General features: G+C 49.0%; 1 protein-coding gene and 1 non-coding gene across 9 annotated transcripts in view; one reads left to right on the top strand and one right to left on the bottom strand.

The window, feature by feature from the left end:
* Positions 1-22,682, top strand: part of LOC122707548 (calmodulin-binding transcription activator 1) — a 659,030-nt gene that overhangs the window by 306,598 nt on the left and 329,750 nt on the right. The gene's annotated exons all lie outside the window — the stretch shown is intronic.
* Positions 16,403-16,475, bottom strand: TRNAG-UCC. The gene has a single exon. It is a non-coding gene; the product is annotated as a tRNA-Gly (tRNA).

The following is a 22,682-nucleotide window of genomic DNA, read 5'->3' as shown; positions in this document are numbered from 1 at the left end:
TTTATTTATTCAGCAAGTGCAGCTTGGTGGGCTTGTGTGGGAATGGCCCCCTTTGCTCTGCCAGAGAGAGCTTGAGTTGGAGAGAGAACAAAGCTGCATTAAATAGTTGGAAGAGCTAAAAGGTGGAAGCAACCAAATGTCCCTTAACTGAAGACTGGACAAATAAATGTGATCTCTCCATATAATGGAACATCATTCACTCATCAAAGGGGAGCGACACATGCTACAGCATGGATGACATCAAGCGTGGGATGCCGATTAAAGAAGCCAGACATAAAAGGTCACATATTACATGATTCTATCTCTACGAAGTATCCAAGACAGGTAAATTCACAGAGACAGAAGGCAGATGGGTGGTGGCTGGGGGCTAGAGGAGGGGTATAGGGAGCACGTGATAGACAGGTATGGGGTTTGTTTTGAGGATGATGAGATTGTCTTGGAACTAGGGAATGCTGATGGTTTTGCAGTATTGCCAGTGTGCTTGTGTGTGTGGGGGGTGGGGGCCCAGTTGCTTCAGTCATGTCCAACTCTTTGCTGACCTATAGCCTGTAGCCCACCAGGCTCCTCTGTCCATGGGGTTCTCTAGGCAAGAACACTGGAGTGGTTGCCAGTGTGCTTAATGTCACTGAATTGTACGCTTCAAAATAGTTAAATTTGGACTTCCCTGCTGGTCCAGTGTTTATGACACCACACTTCCACAGCAGGGGGTGTAGGTTTGATCCCTGGTCAGGGAACTAAGATCCCACATGTTGTGGGTTGCAGCCAAAAGAAAAAAAAAGAATTTTATGGTATGTGAATTTGAACTCAATTAAAAAAAAAAAAAGACAAAAACAGAGCCCGAATCAGCACTGAACTGGTGGGAATGATTGTGGCTCTGTAGTTATTCAGAGAGGAAGCCCCGGGGCCAGACTTGGCTCCCTGGCAGAACTCTATTCCCACTTTTCCTGACCTCCTGTCTCTCACGAGTTCCCTGCCAGAGCCGAGTGTGCAGACAGCACTGGCGCCCGACCCGCAGAGGTGCTCTGACAGCGGTTTGTGGGTCTTGGGGGGTAGGGGGGGCACCATGGGCAACTTCCTTGCTGGGCTCTTTTTAGCACCCTGGTGGTGAAATGCCACAGTGCATGACGGGGTCTATAAATTTGCCTGCAGGTTTGGCATTTATGTTTGCCACCTTTGTAAAAATATTATTTCCCATTGCTACCTGGTTTTTATAATGTCAATATACTAAGATCTACCTCTCTGCGTTACATTTTATACACAATGCCGCTTTCTTTATACCCTAGAGCACATGTGTTTTTCTAACTTGGCTTTCGGAAATAGTTGGTTTTCAAAGAGATGTCGCAGGAGACTTTCTGTTGGCAGTGAAATAAGTTTTTTTTTTTTTTTATTGTGCTTGGGATATGATTCTTAATTGAAATTCACCTTTAACATTCAAGTTATATTTTTATTACAATTTGAAGTCCATTGTGAGGGATCATTATCTGCAGAGATTCATTTCCTTTGGGAAGGTTCTTCCTCGATGATGTAATTGAAATTCCGGGAGCCAGGAACAAACACCGGTGTCTCATATTTCGAGCTGGTAGCAGAAAAGTCTGCTAGTGTTGGTGTCCAGGAAAATGTAAAACAAGCGCTTTCTCTCTCTATGGGTTGTCTTCCTTCTGGGTTCTCAGCGGGGAATTCTGGACCACCTCTGAACCTCTCAACCAGTAGAATTCCCTAGGAGAAAAGGCAGAGGCAGTGGCTGTCCAAAGGAGTGGCAGGGTTGAAAGGGGACTTGAACTTCTTTCTGATCCCTCACTTTGATCTTTCAGTTTTCCTGCTTGCCTCTCCTCCCTGCTTCTTCCAGGAAAACATTTCCTGTGTTCTCACTGTTCAAGCCGTACCCCAGCTGTACCCGAGAAAGCCTGTCTGCATCTGTCTGTCTTGTGTTCTCTAGCAGACTTGATGAGGCTGCGGCCAGGCTGAAAAAGGGCCGCCAAAGTGAGCAGGAGGGGAAGGGTGATTCTTAATCAGCAGTCACCACTTCAGGGAAGAAAAAGGCAATTTAATTAATCGCCCGACTCCGGTACTGAGGACCGAGTCTGCAGAAGCTTCTCTAGAGTTGGAGGAAATTATTACAGATTGTACATGCAACTCTTTTTAGGATAAATACCCAAATCCAGACATCATATGTTCTGACATGTCTATTATTTATATGCAAATCTGGCTTTCATAAAAGGGTTTCTCGAGAGACTGATGGGTTAGTTTTCCTGCAAGCCCAGAAGGTGACTGTCCATCTGCCTGGCACGTCTCTCTCCTTGGGAGTCCTTAAAATAATTCCCAATGAGGTTGAATTTTACCACTCCTGGCCACACATCCACTGGGGTTGCTGAGCTGGAAAAATTTTCCCTCTTTATAGCCTAATTCCATCACACCTAAGTAAGACTTTGGCATAAATACACAATTGGCACAAAGAGTTTGAAGACTCTTTTTGGAGCTGAAATAAGAGACCTCCATTCTAATGCTGGGTGGGGAGGAAGCATTTTGGGCTTAATGAAGACTATCTTTCCTGCCCTCCTTCTTGACGCGGTCATTCTGGATTGCTAAACACAGCTGTTGGGCAGGGAGATGTGCATGTCTGCAGATTGCAGCAGCAGCCACTAGAGTAATGAGGACAGTGGCTAGTTAGCCTTTATCGAACATTCACTCTGAGCCTGACACTGTGCCAAGGGCTTTGTCCTATTGTCCTGAGGTCCTGGAAGGGTGATGAAGATATGCTACTTTCTAAAGATCATGGTTAAGAAAACATTGCTCTGGAATCAAACAGACCATATTAGTTAAGAGAAGTTCAGCTGCAAGTAACCAAAACTTCAAAACAGCAGTGGCTTAAGTAGGATAGTTTGATTTCCCAGCCTTGAAAAAGTTTGGCTAAGGAACCCAGAGGCAGCATGGCAGCTGGTGGCTGATCAGAGACTCAGGTTCTCATAACCCAGCATCATCATCCTAATACATGGCTTTTACCTCATGGCGCAAGATGGCTGCTTGAGCTCAAGCCATAGTGACTACATTCCAACAGCAAGAAAGGAAAGAACAATAGTTTTTCCTTATCTCCCGTTGACCACAACTCAATTACAACTAGATCTAACTACAGAAGAGGTAGGGAAAGATAGTTTTCATTCTTTAGGGCATCCATATGCCCAACTAAACTTGGGGGTCCCAGTACTCAAGGAAGAAGAGAGTGGGTAAAGGGGTGCAGATATTTGTCTCTGCTATACAGACCTAGATGCAAGGTAGTTGTTTACTTTGGGAAAATTAGGATCTGCCTTCTGAATATTATGCCTTTATCATAAAATTAGGTAAATACTGGTACTTGATAGGGCTGTTAGGAAAAACACACAAGACACTCTACATTGTGCAGACTGTGTTGGTCCAGGTGTAAGCAAGCACTAAAAGGATGGTGAGAATTATCCAGGTGATGATGATGATGAGGGTGACGGTGACATTGAGGAAGAGGAGGAAGATGGTGATGTTGATGGTAGGAGATTATTGAGTTTCCACAGTGTGCCAGCCACTACCACGGGTGCTGGTTGTGCAGAGGGGAACAGAGAGAATCTCTGCCTCTATCCCCCCAGTATAGCAGGGAGTAAACACATCCAACGATGTTCACAAGGCAGAATAAATTCAGTAGATTAGCAAAAGGGATCTGGGATTCAGGGCTGGGCTCATCTGCTCCCCAACTCCCCACATGGGGCCTGGAAAGAGACAAGAGGCATGGAAAGCTGTGGCCTCCTTTTGTGGAAACTTCCATGGGAAGATTTCTATGCAGGACATATGGTCACAGGGGACAATATATTGAAAGGTGGGAATGGATGCATTCAGGGGTTTATAAACTCACTTGCAGCACCATGCATTGCTTCTCATGGAGAGAAAGTGGCCAGTGGCCTCTCTGGTGGAGGTCCTCAGCTGGTGTGAGTCCTGAGTGTCCAGGTCTGTTCCTTCTACACTGTGATGAAGGCCCTTACACTGTGCAATGATCCACACAAGTGAACGCCTGGGCCGTGGAGAGCCTTTTCTGATCCAGTGCTAATTTTTTAGCCAACAAGTAGCTCAACTGCCTGAAATTTCCCTTTAATTCATTCAAAGTTAAAAGGAGTTGGTGCCCATTTAAGCAGCAAGGGCACGCATTAGATAAATCAGTACATCTTTGCCATTTTGTCACTCCTGATTTCTTTGTTAATTTAATTAGGATGGAGATAGTCAAGTCTAGGTGTGCTAAATCACAGACCATAAAGCCCCATCCATCACTGTGGTGTGTGAGTGGGTGCGTGATCGGGAGGGGCACAGTGTGTGGCTTTGGGCGTGTGGCAGGGACCCTGAACTGCTTTCCCTCCAGTTCCCCGCTGCCCCCCAGGAGAGACACACCTGCTTCTCCTCCCCAGACTTTAGACTCCTTTAGCGCAGCTTCTGTCCCCTGCCCCAGGCCTCCAAGGAGGTCTAGGGCCCCCTACTCTCCTGTGGGAGATGCTCCCCTTCTCAAAGCCTTTCTGAAGACTAGCAATCTAAGGTCAAGCCACCTTTTCCAACAGGGCTCTGCCCCTGTGGGGTTCTTACTCCTCAGCACCACCGCCTGCCTCTCCTCCCTTAGAAGTTGCTGTCTTTATCTCTGACTCAGGGCCTGATGGGATGTCCCACCGCACGCCGCCCCCCGCCCCCGCCTCCACCAGGCCCCGTTGCTGTTGTTCAGTCGCTCAGCTGTGTCTGACTCTTTGCTGCCCCATGGACTACAGCACTCCAGTTTTCCCTGTTCTTCATCATCTCCCGGAGCTTGCTCAAACTCATGTCCATTGAGTTGGTGATGCCATCCAACCATCTCATCCTCGGTTGTCCCCTTCTCCTCCTGCCCTCTTCTCCCAGGCCCTAAGTGTATGGCATTCTGGCCAGAAGGCCATTCCATGGGCTCTCAGGATGGGGCAGCCCCCAGGGCACCTGTCAGCCCAGCTCCCTCATTTATGGAGAATGCTTGGCTCAAGGAGAAGTGGCGGGTGCTGAGCACACCCACCAGCACATACCACAGCTCTGGGATGGGAGCCGGGGAATGCTGGCCCTGTCAGCCCCCAGCTGTCTCTGTACCCTCATTGGAGTCCTGAATCCGTCCTGTGGCTCCTAATGCTGCATCCAGAAGGGCTGAGCGGAGCAGGTGGTGCTGAGATCTTTAGAAATACAACTGGTCGCTTTCCAAGCCACAGGGGCATTCTGCTACCCCTGACCCCACCAGTCGGTGCCTCTGTCTAGGGATGGTTCATGGGTCTGGCTGGGGATGGACCCAGGACTCCAAGCTGTGAGCCCTGGCTGCACCTCGTGGGCATCAGGGCCTCCCGGCTTCATACGGTGCAAATGCCTCCCTGACTGTGGGACTTAGCCCTCCATCCTCGCCTTACTGTTCTCTGGTCCCTGTTGTCTGTTTGCTATTAACAGGACACTTGATTTTAGCTGGACAGCAGCAAGCAATATTTCCAGAACAAATAAAGCTGCATGGACGTTTGCTCTAGGCATTTTACATTTCAACTTGAATATGTTTATTTCAGCCTTGCTGTTTGAATAGCATCTCCGTGGGGATGTCTGGGATGTTTAAATTTCCTGCTCACATGCCAGTACTTGAAGTGATGAGAACCAGGCAGGCTGGGGAGGGTCCTGAGGGGCCACTACATACCCACAAACAGGCAGTGGGAGAAAGTGCCACAGAAAGATGCACCAGACCCCGGGGACATGGGCAGGTGAGGCTACACCACCCTCTGGGAGATCCCTCTCAGGTGCTTGGCTGGGCGATGACCTGGACATCTGCTGAGCTGACATACTCACTCCTCCTATGGGGTTGGCACTCTCAAGGTAACTTTGGGGTGTCCTCTCTACCCCTTCTGCTCCCCCCAAAGCTCAGCTCAGGCTCCACCCTGCCAGCCACTCCATCCCTGTCCTGCCTTCTGGCTCCAAGTGCTTCTGATGGTCTGATTGGAAACTCAAGGCTCAGCTGGGGGTTCTGTACCATCCTGTGCACTTTGAGCATCTTTCCATGTGCCCAAGGGGTGCATACGACTCCAGGCACCCCTGGCATCACACCACACCTCCCTTTTTACTGTGAAGAAAGTAAACAATTTACAGACTACAGATTAGGAACATGTATACACTTTTGCTCAGTTCTGTCTGACTCTTTGAGACCAGCTCCTCTGTCCATGGATTTCCAAGACAAGAATACTGGAATGAGTTTCCATTTCCTCCTTCAGGGGATCTTCCCAACCCAGGGATTCAACCTGCATCTCCTGCACTGACAGGCGGCTTCTTTACCACTGAGCCACCTGGGAACCCCCAGATTAGGAACAGTTGAAGTAAAAACTAGTAGTGATCAGGCCTATTCACTGTTCTCTTTATCTTTTTTGTTCTCAGGAAAAGAAAGAAAAATTCATTTCTCTTTCTTTTTCACTGAAACATTGTCTTGCTACCTTTTTGGTTCCCAGTCTCCTTTTGCTGGTGTGTGGCCTCCCAGGTGGCGCTAGTGGTAAAGAATTCTCTTGCCAATGCAGAAGACTCAGGAGACACAAGTTTGATCCCTGGGTTGGGAAGATCTGCTGGAGAAAGAAATGGCAACCCACTGCAGCATTCTTGCCAGGAAAATCCCATGGACAGAGGAGCCTGACAGGCTACAGTCCATGGGGTTGCAAAGAGTTGGACACAACTGAGAGTGTGTGCACACGCGGGTGCGCATGTGCGCGCACGCGCGCGCACACACACACACACACACACACACACACACACACATACACACACACACACTCTTTTGCTGACATCTCCTGAATGTCCAAGTTCCTGGGGACCCTGCCCTTGTCCTCCTCCCTTCCTTCCCCAGGTCTCTATGTTCTGACCCTGGGGACTCTCACCTGCTCTCGTGACCCCAGGCCCCCACCCCCACCCCGGTCACTGAACACCCTCAGACGAGATCTTCTTAACTCCCATCCCTCAACCCTCGGCCATCACCACCACCAGACTGATTTCTTTTTCTCCCGTAGTGACGGTAGCATCACCATCCTCACAGTCCTGAACCAGGAGCCGTCATCCTCCCCATTTCTCCCCACCCTCACGTTCCAAGTTCAATCCTTATGAAGAATCCTGACTTCTCGTCTCCCAGATGGTCTGGTTCTGCCTAAGCCAGGCCATGCCTCTGGGTTCCATGACTGCAGCGCCCCCTACCAGCAGGCTGGGTCCCAGCACCCTGAACCCTGTAACTGTCACGTCCTCCAGCCTGGGGGGTGCTCCGACTTCCCAAGGCCTCCCGCGCTTCTCTGATCATCTTCAAGCTAGGAAGCAGCGTCCTTCACCCAACGCATACACATAGAAAGCTGCAAAATAGATTTTTAAATGTGCATGTTCTAGAAATGAGAGTGGGAGATTGGACACAGATGGGTAGGAGGTTATGATGGAAAAGGGTTTTGCTTAATCTTGGGATGAAAAATACCCTGATCCTGGCAGAGTCCAGTCAGAAGGAATTTCCAGCAAGATCCGTCTTCCTGCCACCTTGTCTTCAGCACAATTGATCTTTGCTTTTATTGTTTCTCCTCCCTCCTCCTCACTTGGCTTTTTGGCAGATAATGCCTGGAAAGCCCTTTTCTATTGTTGGAACCATTTATGAAGGTGGCCCTCAGAATCCTCGTCGTCTCCTCTCCCAGGACTGCCTCCTCTGTCCCAGGGGACATGTGTCTGTCTTTGTTTGTGACATGGGGCCTTGGAGGGTTCAGCTCCCAGCCCCACCACTAGTCTGGGGCAGGTTGCCACTGGAAAGAGCAGGCTTTTCATCTGGGAAACAGGGGCACAGTCCTTTCCCCATAAGGCCCTTATGACAGTTCAGTGGGATGACACACGGGAGACGTTTAGCTCTAGCAGGTGTGGGGTGTCACGTTGCTCTGTGGTAATCATTGTCACGGTGAAGGTGAACAGAACTCTCATGTCACAAAATTTGAACCTCCCTGTCATCAGGTTGGAAGGCTTTAGCATCCTCTCTCAGGACTTCCCTGGTGGTGCAGTGATTAAGACACTGCAAGGGGCACGGGTTCGATCCCTGTTCGGGGAACTAAAATCTCGTATGCTGTGTGATGTGGCCAAAAAATTAAAAACAAACAAAAACACCCTTTCTCCTCTTGGAGGGAACGTCCTGGGAGGGATGGTCCTGGGAAGCTGGAAGCAGAGGTGGCCCAGCCTTAGTTGGAGGCACTGTCCTGGGGCCCTGGGGCACATCCTGGCCTTGGACTTCCCATTCCAGGGTGCTAGGCCATCAACCTGCCTCTCTGGCCTCCATGGCCTGGGGACAGCACCTGGCTCCCGCTGAGGATGCACCTGCTGGGGACGCTCTTCTGGTCGCAGCTGGGAGTTCAGTGGAGCGTTTGTTGCTTCCAGTTGGCAGTTCCCCTTTCCTGCCTAGAGAGACCAGGCTGTTGGCTGAGCCAGATGCCCAAAGCAGGACTGGAGGGCCTCAGACCCCTGCACCCGCCCTTTCCTGGTCAGGCAGTGTACCCTGGACCTGGGCTTTTCTGTCTGCCTAGGCCTGCATGTGGGGCCAGGGTGGGGCCAGTGCCAGGCCCGGAGCCACTGGACAGGTGCTCCATGAGTGAAAGGAGGTGGGGGCGGGCCAAATGAAGGACGGGAGGGTTGGGGACTCTATGCGGCTGCTCAGCCCGTGTTGCACACTTCGGCCCCTTGGGGCTTCCCTAGTATGAGATGGTCCTTCAGTCTCCTGAAGAAGAAGCTCTCCCAACCCCAAGCCTCTTCTCCCCTGGCCTATGGCTCCCGGCTCCATCCTTTTCAGCCTGTCCCTTGGGGGTCACTTCCTTTGCTCTGATCTCGGCCTGCATTCCCTCCTGCTGCCCCTGCTGGTTCTCTTTGGGCCCCAGAGGGCTCAGGTGTCCAGATCGTTGCTGTCAGCATATCCAACATGTTCCCTTGGCATCTCTTGTAAGCAGCCAGCTCTTTGACCAGAGTGGGGAGATATCAGAGAGGAGTGGCTCCCATATACCACCTGACCGGCTGAGCAGGAAGGTTAGGTGTGTGGCTCTACCTGAGTGCCTCTGGCTGAGCACCAGCCCAGCTTCTCTGCCAATTTGCCCTGGATGAGGCTCCAGTGAGACATGTGTGGGCAACTGGTGGGTGGGTAATCAATTTTACTTAGCATGTGTGTGTGTGGTGGGGGTGAGAGCCAGGATGGGAAAACCTGTTCTCCAGGAGGTGACAGAAGCCCCTCACAGTGGTCCAGATAGGAAAGTATGGAATCTAAACACCGGGGAGAGGTTGAGACCAAGGGAAGAGGGGATGCAGGTAGGAGAAACTTGGGGACCTCTCAAGCCTTGGAGGAGAAGACAGGATGCTCAGTCCAGATGGGAGGAGTCAGGGTGGGGTCAGTCGAGGTCAGTTGAGGGGATCCATGTCAGCAGGGGTTTTGCTTTCCAAGTTCAGGGAACTAACTTAGCACACAGGCACTGTTGATCACCATCCACTGTTTCAGCATCTGCATAACTTGTGTAGACTTACCTACTGCCTGGCCGGCAGCCCTGAATTAGGGACTCACTCACCTTTACCTGCCTCTTACCTATGGTGCAGCTCTGGCAGAGCCAAAAGTCTGAGGATTGTACAGTGCTGGTCCCTTCCCCCATGCACTCTGAGGACTCTGCAGGTGGGCCCCCTAGCCCCACACTCCACACCAGCCTCCTTCTGGCATTCCACCTGCATCCAGGTGGTGGGTGTCACTCCTTGTGTGACACACACCATGGCCATCCATGGAGCCAGCAGCAGGAGCAGGTGCAGCTTTGGGAAGCAGACACCGAGGCTCTGAGAATGACCCTACTCCTCACCAGCCCTGGGACACTGCAGATGGTTTCTCTGGGCCTCAGTTCCCCTCTGTATAAAATGGAAGTGATAATAATGCCTGTATCTGTTGATTACTCTCTAGATGTTGTTTTAATGTGTTTCCAAGTTCTGTTTTAATCAGGCACCGTAGGTCATGCAGACACAGAAATGACTGTGGTAGAGAAGCTTGTACTCTTGGGCACCTCGAATCAGGATGCAGTGCAGGGCCACGTGGGGAAGCACCAGGGCTGGTCAGAAGAAAGGAGCAGGAGGAAAATGTGGACAAGAGCCTTTATTATGGTTTCCACTGGAAGGAATCAGTGAGGCAGGGTAAGCAGGCTCAGGATTGGCCAGTTTGAGTAATTTCAGTGGACTCTGGGTGGAGGACTGTCCAAGCTGTCTGGTGCTGACCCTGGGATGATTAAGGCAAAGGAGTATTGCTTCCTGGAGCCATAGAGAGGAGGTGGTTCTCAGGATGGGCCCTGGACTGATTGGTTTGCATATGAAAGGCACACTCCTGTGCTACACAAGAATTAGCTAGACCTGGAGGGGCAAGTCCCTCCCATGTCAGGTCATCAGGGACCCAGATGCCAGAGCCTCAAGAATACAGAAAATAAGAAAGCACAGTTAACATAGACACCCATCTATGACAAGTTTCTGGCAGGGGCACCACCCTGGTACTGGTGAACACTCAGTACCAAAGAAAGAATGAGGGATGACTGTAAACCAACCCCCACCCCACCCCCACCAAGTTTATAAAGAAAAAGAGCAAATCTTCCTCACAAGCTCCTGTTAGGAATGAGTAGCCTGCAGACTGATGGTGTCATATACTGCAGAGAACCTTTGTCTGGGCTGGGTCTGGGTCAGACATCTCAACACTGCCCGGGCCACCAGGACGGAGTGGCCATTCCTCCCAAGATGGTCACTTCTGGGCTCCCTCATGGGAAGGAGCTGGGTGGCATGTCCAGCTGGTTCCCTGGTGCTGAGGAAAGTTTCCTGCATTCAAGTATCTATATGTTTCATGGAACCCTTAACTCAGAGCACATAGGCACACCTTTAGCTGATCCTTGGCAGTCCCTAAGTTATTTTACTATCCCCTTTATACAGATAAGGAAACTGCTGCTCAGAAAGACCCCTGCCCCAAGTCACATGGCCTGGAAATTCTTGGTCTCCTGCATATCTCAAGAACATACAATAAACCACCCCCCGCTCCCTGTGTTTAGTCCTGAGAGCTTTAGCACATGCATGGAGCCTTGTCATTACCACGACAATCAAGACATAGAGCTTTGGGACTTCCTTGGTGGTCCAGTGGTTAAGAATCTGCCTTCCAATGCAGAGGACATGGGTTCGATCCCTGGTCAGGGAATTAAGATCCCACAAAGGCCTGCAGGCTACAACTACTGAGCCCACAGGCTCCAGAGCACACCACAACTCCAGAGAAGTTGGGCTTCCAGAGAAGACAAAGTGTATCAACTAAGACCCGACATAGGCAAAATAAAATATATTTTGAAAAACAGAAATTCCAAAACCATGATTTTGTACAAAAAAGGCAATTAAGAATCTGGGATTTAAAAAAAAAGAAAGAAATAGAACTTTTTCATCACCTCAAGAAATGTCCCTGGGTCTCAAGCCCTCCCTACATCCCAACCCCTGATGTATTTAAAGTCCCCATAGCATTGCCTCTTCCAGAGCCCCTTATGAAGGAACCATACGGAATGTAGCCGTCTGAGTGTGGCTTCTTCCACTGAGCATAATGATCGTGAGTCTCATGCACGTGGTTGCGTGTATCAACAGTTGATTCCTTTGTTTTATAAGTGGTAGGTAGTCCATGGTACAGATACACAGCAGTTCATTGATCCATTTGCCTATTGAAGGATATCTGAGCAGTTTCAAGCTTGGGGCTATTACAAGTAATGGACTATAAGCATCCATATACAGGTTTTTGTGTAAACATAAGTTTTTATTTCTCTAGGGTAAATTCCTAAGAGTGAAATTGCTGGATCATCTGGTAAATTTGTTTAACTTTCTAAGAAACAGCCAAACTGTTTCCCAAAAAGATTGCCATTTCATGTGTCCATCAGCAGTGTATCAGAATTGTGGTTTCTCCATATCCTTGCCAGCATTTTGTATTGTCATTTTTTGAGTGATTCCAATAGATATTTGGTAGTTAGTATTTCATTGTGATTTTAATTTGTATTTCCCTAATGACCAGTGAAGGGGCTTCCCTGGTTCAGTGATAAAGAATCCTCCTGCCAATGCAAGAGATTGGCTTATATCCCTGGGTCGGGAAGATACCCTGGAGAAGGAAAAGGTAACCCACTCTGGTATTCTTGCCTGGGAAATCCCATGAACAGAGGATCCTGGTGGGTTATAGTCCATGGTAGGTTACAGGTTGCAAAAGAGTCGGACACGACTTAAATGACTAAACAACAACAGTGATTAGTGATGTTGAGCATCTTTTCTTGTGCTTATTGGCCATGCATATACCTACTTGGAGGATGTCTGTTCAGATTATTATTGCCCATTTTTCCATGGGTTGTTTGCTTTCTTATTTTTTTTAACTGTTGAGTTTTGAGAGTTCCTTATACTTTCTAGCTACCAGTCCTTGATCATATATGTGATTTGCAAATAGTTTCTCCTAGTCTGACTTATTTTACTCTTTTAACAGTGTCTTTCAAAGAACAGATGTTCATTCTTATTTTTGATGAAATCAAATTTATCAACTTGTTCTTTTATGAATCATGCTTGTGAAACCTTATTGAAGCTGTCTTTGCCTCACTTGAGATCACAAGAATTTTCTTTGCTTTTACTAGTTTGGGGTTTTATGTCTATGATCTATTTTGCATTAATATTTGTATGCAGTATGAGGTATGGGCCAGAGTTCTTCTTCTTTTTTTTTTTTTTGCTTATAGATATCCAGTTTTTCCAGCACCTTTTATTGAAGTGATTGTCCTTTCCCCATTGAATTGCCTCTGCACTCTTGTTGAAAATCAATTGACCATATATGGATAGTTCTATTTCTGGACTCTACTTATTGATATCTGTACTTTTGCCAATTCCATGCTGTCTTGATTACTGCGGTTTTATAGTAAGTCTTAAAATTAGGTAGTGTGTGTCTTCCAACTTCATTCTTCTTTTTCAAAATTGCTTCAACAATTCCACTTCCTTTGTGTTTCCATAGAAGTTTTAGAATCAGTTTGTTGATTTCTCCAAAATGAAAATCCTGCTGGGAACTTGATTGAGATTGCATTGAATCTATAGATTTGTTTGGAAAGAATTAGCATCTTAACACTACTGATGTAGTCAGTAGATGTAGAATTGTAGTTCAATTTATCAGCATAGACTATGTCTCCAATGATTTTGGTCTTTTCTGACTTCTTTCACCAGTTTTTTGTAGTTTTCAGCATATAAATCACATATTTTGCTGGGTTTATTCCTAATGTTTGGGTATATTTTTGTTGCTATCATAAATGATACTGATTTTTTACCCATTTCTAGGTGTGCATTGCCTTCATGTAGAAATGTGATTGATTTCTGGTTGTTGTGTATTGAGCTGAGTTCAGTTCTTTCTGGCTCCACGTGCAGTATCCTTGCCCCACACAGGCTGTCTCCTTGGCACCAGGAGCAGAGCCTGGAGCTGAGTCCCTTGGTTATCACTCTGACACCTGACTCTGAGTCACCAGTCTCTGTCTGTAGTTCTCCTCTCTCTAGAACAACGATGGAGCCACCTGCTCCACTATTGTTCCCAGGAGCATTAAAGATGAAGGACTAAGGTGGCAGGGGCCTCAGCTCTTGGGCGTGAGTGGTCTCACATGATTGAGATCAAGTCATTTTCATTTTTTCCTCTAATCCAGCTGTTATTATTTGCATCTCAGAGGGCATAGGTGTGCGGGAGTGAATACAGTTGCCTCCAGCCACTCTCTCAGGCAGGCTTAGACCATGAGGGGGACTCCCTTCTTTGTGCCCGGCCCCCACCCGAAGGCACCCTCTCCATCACCTTTCTCTTCTGCCCATCTGGAGACCCTGGGAGTCCTCCCTCCTCACCATCCACCGCAGCAGGCCTCCTGGCGACAGTTGACTGCTGGTGTTCCATCCTCACTGGTATTGGTGATCCATCCTGTCCTCCAAACCACAGGCATTAGGAGGACATCAGATTCCTTTCTGAGGTCACAGTCCCATCAGCTGCCCTGGTCAGGGTGGGGCCTCAGCTGTGATGAGTGATGCCCTGCCTCTCCTGGGGTTCCCAGCTTCCCCTTCCTCTCCGTTTTGTGAGACTTGAAGTAAGCTTGGGAGGATATTTTGCTAGACTGGCAGTGAGCATCAGCGTGAAGAGCATGGGGAGTGAGAACTGGGGGAGCTGGAGTGCTGCTCACGACCTCATTGTTAAAACTGAACAAGAAGTGAAGTCCAGAACCCATCACACCAACCTTGCAAGTGGTCCCACCAGTCGCCCGAGTGACCCCTCACTCAGACGGCACCTTTGCCTGGACCCTGTCAGTAGGAAATGTTTTCAAAGCATCGTCTATCGTGGGAATGAAGTAGGCAAACTAGCATCCATTCATGATTCTTTCATTCACAAAATAGTCCCCGGCACAGAGTAAGTGCTTAGAGAATAAATGAATAGGTGAGTGACCACGTGTTTTGTGCCAGGTACTATGCTAGGTATTGGTGATACTAAAAGGAATGGTAAGTCATATTAATTCTACAGAAGCTCATAACCTAGTGAGGGAGGCAGACACAAAAGTAACTGTGGATAAGCCTAATGGTAGAGATCTCTGCAGGTGGTTGTAGGGAGGATGCTGCTGCTGCTGCTGCTGCTGCTAGGTCGCTTCAGTTGTGTCCGACTCTGTGCAACCCTTTAGATGGCAGCCCACCAGGCTCCGCCGTCCCTGGGATTCTCCAGGCAAGAATACTGGAGTGGGCTGCCATTTCCTTCCTCAATGCATGAAAGTGAAAAGTGAAAGTGAAGTCACTCAGTCGTGTCCAACTCTTCGAGACCCCATGGACTGCAGCCCACCAGGCTCCTCCGTCCATGGGATTTTCCAGGCAAGAGTACTGGAGTGGGTTGCCATTGCCTTGAGGATAGGGGAGAGGAAAGTTCCTCAGGAAGACTTCCTGGAGGAGGTGACACTAGGCCTTTAAGGATGAATGGAAGCTGGTCATGACCCCAAAGCTCTGGTACTACAGTCATCTGGCCAGACCCTTATGCCTCCAGAGGCCTCTGGGTGAGAATGACAGCTCCCAGTCACAAGCAGATGATGACATAAGGGCAGTGGGGGCAAGGCTCCCTGTCACAGTGTTTAGGTCCATGCTGACACCTGGGCTGCAAGTCAAACCCGATGATGATGGTGTCTGCTTCTCTGGTTTAGGAACTAAAGCTCCAGCTTACAAGCCCCATGAGGCTCTTCCTCCCTTCTCCCCATGACCTGGGCACTCTGGGTTCTGCCCCCACAGCCCTAGGCCGCTCCACCATTGACCCCTCCACGCAGGCCTGTTGCCATCTGCCCTAACCATGGTCAGACCTGCCTCCAGACACTGTGCTGACCAGGGCTGCCCCCCATGACCCTGGTCTCCCAGCCTCCCTGGAAGCCTCGGCCACATTCCCTGACCTTCCTGCTGCAGCTCTGCACTGGCTTTTCCAAAGAGAGTCTGGGCAGAACGAACCTGTGGGCACCTTCTGGGCCCAGCCAGGCTGTGAGTCACTAACTCTCTCCTGTCCTGGCCATCAGCAGGCCCTCCAGGCAGACTTTCAAAACCTATCTGAACAAAGCACCGTTTCTAACTCTGCAGCAACAAACTTGCCTCCCCATTAAACCTGGCCTCTCTTGCCAAGTGGTCACAGGGTGTGAGAACTGTCCACCGGACAAGGTTGTTTCCGAGGACCGCACCCTCCCAGGGCCACTCCTCGCCTGGGATATCTGAACTCCTGGCTCTCACCCTGTCTGCAGGTCCTTGGGTGAACACGAGATGGGCTTTCCTGGGATGTCCAGGTAAGGGCAGGACTGCGAGCTGGGCACCCACTCAACCTTGACCCACCAAGGTGGGACTGCTCACCACCAGCCAAGGACAAGCCAAAAATGTCTTCTTGATGCTTTCAATTTAATTTTTTTTAAATAATTAATTGTGTTATTTATCTATTGCTAAATATGTATTATTTATTAATAAATAATTTATTGAAATGAATTATTAAATAATTTATTAAATAAATTGTAACTGCTGCCACAAGTTATCAAAAATGTAATGGCTTAAAGCCACACATCCTTACTATCTCAAAGTTGTGGAAGTCGGTTGTCTGATATAGATCTCACTGGGCTAAAACCAAGGTGTGGGCAGGGTGGGAGGCTCTAGAGGAAACTCTTTACCTTTTCCAGCTTCCAGAGGTGCCCACAGTCCTTGGCTTCTAGCCCCTTCCTCCATCCTCACAGCCACCAGTGTTGCATCTCTCTGACCCTTCTCTCCTCAAAGAGGTTTTTTGTTTGTATATTTGTCTGTTGTTTTCAGGGTTTTTTTGGTCTCATCACGTGGTATGTGGGATCTTACGATCCCCAGCCAGGGTTTGAACCTGGGTCCCCTGCAGTGGAAGCACAGAGTCCTATCCTCTGGACCACCAGGGACTTCCCTCTCTAGTTCTTCTTCTGCAGTCACAGCTCCCTCTCACCCCAGTGTGGGAGAGTCTCTGCTTTTAAAGACGCATGAGATTATCTGGGGCCCGCCTGGATGACCTAGGATAACCATCTCATCTCCAGGTTCTTAACTCTGTTCCCATATGCTGAGGCCCTTCTGCTAGGAAGTACATAGTCATGGGTTCCAAGGACTAGGACATGGGCATTTTTAGATGGTCACTGTTCTGCCAGCACATTCACATATTCATATGGCTCAAAATTCAAAGTGATGTTTTGATTTTGATCAAACCTGTATTGATTTTATTGTATTATTCCAACATTTCTGTGTACAGCTGCAAGTATATACTACTTGTGCTCACTCAGTTGGGTCTGATGCTTTGTGGTCCCATGGACTGTCGCCTGCCAGGCTGTCTGCCCATGGAATTTTTCAGGCAAGAATACTGGAGTAGGTTGTCGTTTCTTACTCCAGGGGATCTTCCCAACCCAGGGATGGAACTTGTATCTCTTGTGTCTCCTGCACTGGCAAGCGGGTTCATTACCATTAACGCCACCTGGGAAGCCCATGTATGCTTACTTTCCCACTTTCTTACACTTCTTGCCCATTTATTTATTCACCATGAGGGACCTTTGGTTTATAATGATGAATCCCAGAAAACGTTTTCCACGGCACATAGAGAATTTCCTTGTTCTTTTTTTCCCTTTTAATTCTTTCTAATACAACATAATACTCCAGTGTGTACCGGTACCATAATGTATTATTGTTTCTAATATTTTGCTGCAAGAAACATTACTGCATAGTTCTCTGCATGTGTCATTTTGTACTCTGAATATATCTGAAGAATAAATTCCAGAAACGGGCTTGCTGGGTCAGAGGGTAATGACTCATTTGTAATTTTTCTCTTCAATAATTGCGATTGATCTTGCTAAGTCTTCTATATTTCTATTCTCACATATTTCTGTCTCCTTTATCTATCTTAGACTGAGCAAGAGAATTACAGTCTTCTGTCATTAGTGTGTTTCTACTTTTCCACTCATCTTCTTTAATTTCCGCTTTATTAAGGTTGCTGTTTTTTCAATTTGGCCTCTAACAGTTGTATCTTCACTGGGAATGGCAGCCTTTAACATCATAAAGTGTCTCTTTGGCCTCATTTTTTGCTCATTGACCTGACGCCTACCTTATCTGATGTCATCGTTTTGACCTATTTCATCTCACTTCTCCTCAATACATGCTGTGCTCTGGCCCAGTCTGTGGTTCCCCTGGCCCATGGGCACATCCCAGTCCAGTTTCTGAGCCTGTCCTCAGGTTGTTCCTTCTCCTGTTGCTTTTGCTGTGTGGCTCTTACCCTTCTACTTTGCCTCTCCAAAGGGGGCCTGCAATGCTCCCCATAGCACTCTGAGCAATTCCACGTGGATTTAGAGACTGGCTTCCAACATCCCCTGGTATAGATGACCTTTTCTGGTTTCCCAAGTGGATGGTGGGCACCCTGGGGCAGCGACAGCCCTCTGTCTGCTCACCCACGAGGTCGGCCTGCTGCTGGGCATGAAGCTGATGGAGAATGTGAGCTCTCGGATTGGAAGTGCTACAGCGCCATCTGTGTTGTCTGGTTGGGGGAAGTTGTGCTGGAGGGTCTCCAGGGACCCTATCCTGGACTGAGGGCCCTGGCTCCCCACAGGGTCACCCAGGAGTCTTGCTAAGGGTTTCCTATTGGAAATGTAGGGCCACTCTTAGCCACCAGCCCCCCCTCCTCATAGCCTTCCCTTCCATTGGAAAACAATTTAAAACACATTTTGAGAGAGTCCATTCCTGCAGAACAAGGAGATTAATATAAGCAATTTCAGGTCTCTGTAACCAGGCTGGAGTGTGAAGCCTCCCTCCTTAACGATCAGCATAAAATAAAAGTCTTTTTAGTACAATAATAATTTATCCGTTAATTTTACAATTGAGCTAAGGTAAAAATATCCTAAAGATGGGGCAGCACTGAACTTCATCAATTCAGTTCCATTCAGTCGCTCCGTCGTCTCCGACTCTTTGCAACCTTGTGGACTGTAGCACGCCAGGCTTCCCTGTCCATCACCAACTCCAGGAGCTTGGTCAAACTCATGTCCATAAAGTCGGTGATGCCATCCAACTATCTCATCCTCTGTTGTCCCATTCTCCTGCTGCCTTCAATTTTTCCCAGCATCAGGGTCTTTTCCAGTGAGTCAGTTCTTCTCATCAGGTGGCCAGAGTATTGAAGCTTCAGCTTCGGCATCAGTACTTCCAATGAATATTCAGCACTGATTTCCTTTAGGGCTTCCTTGATAGCTCAGTTGGTAAAGAATCTGCCTGCAATGACTGGTTTGATCTACTTGCAAGGGACTCTCAAGAGTCTTCTCCAACACTACAGTTCAAAAACATCAATTATTCGACGCTCAGCTTTCTTTATGGTCCAACTCTCACATCCATACACGACTACTGGAAAAACCATAGCTTTGACTAGACTGACCTTTGTCGAAAAGTAATGTCTCTGCTTTTTAATATGCTGTCTAGGTTGGTCATAGCTTTTCTTAATTTCATGACTGAAGTCTCTATCTGCAGTGATTTTGGAGCCCAAGAAAATAAAGTCTGTCACTGTTTCCATTGCTTCCCCATCTATTTGCCATGAAGTGATGGGACCAGATACCATGATCTTGGTTTTTTGAATCCTAAGTTTTAAACCAGCTTATTCACTCTCCTCTTTCACTTTCATCAAAAGGCTCTTTAGTTCCTCTTCACTTTCTGGTGGTGTCATCTGCATATATGAGGTTATTGATATTTCTCCAGGCAATCTTGATTCCAGCTTGTGCTTCATCTAGCCTGGCATTTCTCATGATGTACTTTGCATATAAGTTAAGTAAGTAGGGGGATGGTATTCAGCCTTGACATATTCCTTCCCCATTTGGAACCAGTACATTGTTCCATGTCCAGTTCTAACTGTTGCTTCTTGATCAGCATACAGATTTCTTAGGAGGCAGGTAAAATGGTCTAGTATTCCCATCTCTTCAAGAATTTTCCACAGTTTGTCGTGATCCACACAGTCAAAGGCTTTAGCATCGTCAGTAAAGCAGAAGTAGATGTTTTTCTGGAACTCACTTGCTTTTTCTATGATCCAGCGGATGTTGGCAATTTGATCTTTGGTTCTTCTGCTGTTTCTAAATCCAGCTTGAACATCTGGAAGTTCTAGGTTCACGTATTGTTGAAGTCTCACTTGGAGAATTTTGAGCATTACTTTGCTAGTGTGTGAGATCAGTGCAATTGTGCAGTACTGGTACTCACTGCATATATATCTGGTACTCACTGCAGTTGAGAGGTTAGAGTTGCTATTGGGGGTTATTGGCCGTAGCCTTCATGAAGCTTCTGCACCAGCCAGCGCCGCCACCTGACTCCACAGTGGAGTCTGATGTCCCTGAAACAGTAGACCTGGGGTCCCCAAGGAGGGCCTCAAAGCTTGATGCCTCACTTACAACAGGCTTTGACCTTGGACGTGTGAGTTCTTTTTGCTGAGCCTCACTTACAGATTATCTAATCTGTAAACGGGGAGAACACTACCATGGGTGTGTGTGAGGCTTCCATGAACAACAGGACAGAATTAGCCCTGAGCTGGGGGTCTGAGGTGTAACAAGCGTGACTCAAGTTGGGTGAGAACGGGGTGCTGGCTGATATGGCACCTCCCAGCTGCGGGGGCCGGGAGGGAGTGTCTCTCCGTACAAAGCTCCCTGCTGGTGGGGACTGTTTGCAGTTGATAGTGGACTTGACCACCAGCGCTCCTCACCCCAGAACTGCAGTGTGAGGTTTGGCGAGCAGCCAGGACAGAGGTTCAGCTGTCAGGGTGGAGGGTCCTGCCTGAGTGCAGAGCTGGGGCTTCTGCAGCAGAACTGGCTTGGTCGTGCCCATTACCCCCATGACCTGCAAATCTGGTCCCATCTCCAGATCCCTCTGGACCAGGACGATGGAAAAGGGAACCCCCAGGACATGGTCTATGCAGAGACCTTGGCCATGGAGGGGATGGCCTCGGGAAGCATGACCCAGCATTCATGGTCTCCGAGCCCCAGGCCCCCCCGGCCCCAGAATCTGGCAAGGAAGGAAGAGACTGTAGGGAGCCAATTTGTGCTGCAGTTAACTAGCACTGAGTGTTCCCAGAAGATGGAATGTAAGCCCAGATGCTATTGTGTCTGAGACGCATAGCCAGGAGCAGGGAGGGTGTGAAATATTCTTTTACCGATGGCATTAGGAAGGTGCCCTTGGAGTTGTCAGCAGTGCCCTTGGTTTTGCCTCTTCCCCCCACTTTCCAGTGCCCCCCTCCTGTGTGACCACGCGCTCATGCTCACACGGGGCTGACCCAGGCAGCCCACTGTTGCCCCAGCAACGGCTGCAGTTCTTTGGTGTGTGGACTTTTCAGACAACCGCACATGACTCTTCTTTGGTTTTATCTCTGAGTTATTTGTGCAGAAACTAGCCCCTCAGCAAGTACACCTGCCTGAGAGTTGGGGGTTTGAGTTGGATTAACCAGGAGGGAGGCACTTGTCATTTCTGAATCTCAGGCTCCAACCAGCTGCCCCTGGAACTTGTTCCCACTTTAAACCCAGCTGGGTTTGTGATGGCACTTGTGAGTGAAAGTCACTCAGTCGTGTCCGACTCTTTGCGACCCCATGGACTATACAGTCCATGGAATTCTCCAGACCAGAATACTGGAGTGGGTAGCCTTTCCCTTCTCCAGGGGATCTTCCCAGCCCAGGGATCGAATCCAGGTCTCCCGCATTGCAGGTGGATTCTTTACCAGCTGAGCCACCAGGGAAGCCCTGTGATGGCACTTGGAAGGCTGTTATTATATGATTGCTAAACACTGATTCACTGAAGACAGATTGGTCGAGCAAACCCTTCTGAACGGATTTTGGTGACTTTGCTGCACAATCACACACATAGGTTTTCAATAATGTGTTCTTGCCTAATTATCATCAAGCACCTGCTGGTAGGGGGGGCTGCTGGGGTAGTAACTCAGGGAGAGGGAACAGATACCTTCAGAGCTGGACTCCGGGGCCACGGGGAGTCTGATGCGGGTGTGTATCTGGCCCAGTGAGGCCCTTGTAGGGCATTAGGGGCAGGAGATGGCCCCCACGGAAGGGAAGGAGCCAGGGCCGTCTTAGTCTACATCCCATTTTGCCTTGGGTTACCTCTGCATTTAGAACAGATGGCCCTACCTCCCAGAGGAGGACTTGTCTTCATCCACAGAGGACCCAGGTGGCATCCAGTGATGACAAGGAGACGGCCGGAGATCCTGGCCCTCACAGAAAGTCAGAATCAGGGCCGTGAGGCTCCTGGGTGACACTCTAGAATCCACTCTGTCCATCCCTGCTCTGCCCAGGAGGCCAGTCAGGGGGCAGAGTTTGGTGCTCCTCTGGGCCATCAGGGTCCCCTTTACACCAGATGATCGCAAGTGGCACAGAGAGAAATCAGAGCAGGTCCGTTCACCCCTCGCTCTCTCTCATCCTGGCTTCTTCTTTCATCAGTGTCTTTATGTTCCGTGCCCCTCAGCCCCTCATGGAAGCATCACAGGAGGCCACTGGGAGGCAGGGAGGGCATGGGGGGAGCCATCATAAGTGGCACCTCTGTCTGGCTAGAATCTCCTCCCGAGACATGGTCCCATGGCCCACTCTCCCTTCCAGTAATGGGCCCGGGTAGGTGCACAGCCAGGGACTTTAGTGTGAGCCCTCAATGGGTAGTAATTAAGTTCCCCCAAGTGCCCACTCGTGGCCTTCTCTCCAAAGAGTGATGATGGCAGCCTGGAGGGAGGAGCTTCATGAGCCCAGTGACTCCACGCTCCCAGCCTTGAGCCACCAAGAGCTGGAGAGGGAGACAGGCCAATGTACTGAGAGGCAGTAGGCTGGAACTACTCTTCATCTCCTGGTATTCCAGGATGGAGAACAGAGGGGAGCAGGAGGGGCCGGTGGGGAAGACGGGCAGCTTGTGTCTGAAAGCTCTGCCTCCAGGGGGAGCCCCCTGTTAGCCCAAGACATCTGGAGATTCCTAGTCTCCCTGTCCTTGCTCAGGAAAGACTGCCATCCCCGCCCCTGTGGTCACCAGTCCACCTCCTGTGACCACCAGCCCCCAGTCCTTCCCCTGCACAGTCTGGGGAAGGACACCCAGGCTTCCCTGGTGGGAAACGACAAGCGTGAGGACCC

The sequence above is a fragment of the Cervus elaphus genome, chromosome 14 (assembly GCF_910594005.1).
Source record: "Cervus elaphus chromosome 14, mCerEla1.1, whole genome shotgun sequence".
NCBI classification, from domain to species: domain Eukaryota; kingdom Metazoa; phylum Chordata; class Mammalia; order Artiodactyla; family Cervidae; genus Cervus; species Cervus elaphus.
The sequence above is the reverse complement of the archived record's forward strand: the minus strand, read 5'-3'. Positions and strand labels throughout refer to the sequence as shown.